Genomic DNA, 2,318 nt, shown 5'->3' on the forward strand with positions numbered 1-2,318 from the left:
AATACACAAGAATCTTTGAGAGGGATCCCTAACTAGTCATTCTAACATATATTCTGTGTGAAGTTTCATGTCGTGAAAGACACCAGTCTCCAAGTCATTTTGCTTCACGCACAGTACGTTTCCTTTCATTTCATTATTTGTAATTATTAACCAATATCTCTCATGCAAGATTAACTAGGATGAAAATTACTTGGCATTTTGGTTAAGTTGATATGTTGGCTCCGGTGATATATGTTTAGGGTTTATAGTATGTGCTAGTCCGTTTACCATTTTGACTTCATGATATTTTCTTTTTTATTTGGTCCCATGCTTTTGAGATCTCGGCAGAGAGGGTTCTCTTTTTGTTATGTAAGGTTAAGCTTAGGTAGTTGTTTTGGAACGCAAATAAACTTAAAAAAAGAAAAACAAAATAAGAAAAAGTAAAAGAGAACACAAGACTAACAGCAAGGTGCTAGTCCCATAAAATCCCAAAACATTAAAAAATTATAATAATAATAATTAGAATAGATTTAAAGAATAAAGGAGAAAATTAAAAAAAAAAAAATCAAAAGAAATATATCAAAATGAAATAATTGTTTGTGTTACTTTTTTATATCGTTGTTGTTATTCCTTGCATTTGTACATATGTTATTTGATGTAATCCATTATAATTGTCAATGTTTCGCACCCGGTTGGAGGCAGGTGTTAAAGACCAACAATTTTTTGTATGAAGTGTTGATAAAACTGAATTGTTGCAACTTCAGGATTTTGTGGGACTAACCGATCACACATCATATACTAGTTGTTGCCACAAAGCAAACACAGAGAGAGAGGGTGGAACACAAGTAGCAACATCCATGAGTAAGCACCCTGACCCCACTCCAATCCTTTTCTTCAAGAGAGGGTGGAACAATTCTTCAAGGAGGAAAGCTGGTAAATGTCCTTTCCTTTATCTCCTTTTTTCTCCGTGTATTTTTTTTTTTGTTGTTGGATTTTTATTGTGAGGTATATTTGAATTTCTCTGTTATGCCTGTGAATTTCATTATGCATGCTAACAGAAAGTTCTTTGCAGAAGATCCCAAAAAAATTCATTAGGAAATATGGTGGTGACATGTCAAACCCAATGTTTCTTAAGCCTCCAGATGGCACTCAATGGAAAGTATTTTGGACTAAACATGATGGTGATATTTAGCTTCAAAAGGGTTGGATAGAATTTGCCACATATTACTCCCTGATCATGGTCATTTCATGTTGTTTGAATACAAGCAAACTTGAGGTACACATATTTGACATGAGTACCCTTGAAATAGATTATCCTTTGCATGTCTCTCAAGATGCACAGGACAACCTTGACCAGACTAGTGATATGACTCAATTAAAATTTTGGATGCGGTACCACCATGCCATAAGACTAGACAAAAATCACCAATGCCTTCTCCTCAACCACGTGAAAACTCAAGAACTGGCACGAGTGGAGGTGTTGAGAGAAGATCCACCGAGCAAAACCTGCCTCATCATGTCCAAACTGAAGGCACAAACTTTGAGAAGTCTAAGTTTGCATCTGTAAAGAAAGAATCGGATGGTATGTTTCTAGTGGTTGGATTATCATTTTCATTTCATCTCATGTATTTCATGAATTACGCATATTTGACAAGAGTACCCTTGTAATAGGACATCCTTTCTGTGGCACTCAATATGAGCAACCACCATGCCAGAACACTAGGCTGAAATCACCACTGACTTGTCGTCAATCATGCATGTAACAAATTGAAAACTAGCACAAGAGGTGATAAGTCTCAAGGGACAAACTTTGATAAATCTAAAATTGCAGCTGCCAAGAAAGAATTGGATGGTATGTATTTCGTGATCGGATTATCCTTTTATTTTCATGAATTCTGTTGAGTTTTTGAGTTCAAATTTTCATAACTTCACCCATGTTCAATTTTTTCAGAGGATGAGGATGGTACCCTTATTCATAAATTTTAAATTTTATGAATAAGAAATTTTCAATTTTTAGGTGGTTGATGAGAAGACAATGGTGATTTTTCTCTATTCTTATGGCATGGTGGTATCTCATCTAAAATTTTAACTGAGTCACCGTCACTGATCCGGTCAAGGTTGTACTGTACATCTTGAGAGACATGCAAAAGATAATCTATTTCAAGGGTACTCTCGTCAAATATGTGTACCTCAAAATGAAAAATTTGCTTGTATTCAAACAACACCAAATGACCATGATCTAGGGAGTAATATGTAGCAAATTCTTTCCAACCCTTTTGAAGCCAAACATCACCATCATGTTTAGTCCAAAATACTTCCCATTCAGTGTCATCTGGAGG

The sequence above is a fragment of the Gastrolobium bilobum genome, unplaced genomic scaffold (genome assembly GCF_033153095.1).
Source record: "Gastrolobium bilobum isolate Gb01-03AN ecotype WA unplaced genomic scaffold, APGP_CSIRO_Gbil_v1 utg4232, whole genome shotgun sequence".
In the NCBI taxonomy this organism is placed as follows: Eukaryota; Viridiplantae; Streptophyta; class Magnoliopsida; order Fabales; family Fabaceae; genus Gastrolobium; species Gastrolobium bilobum.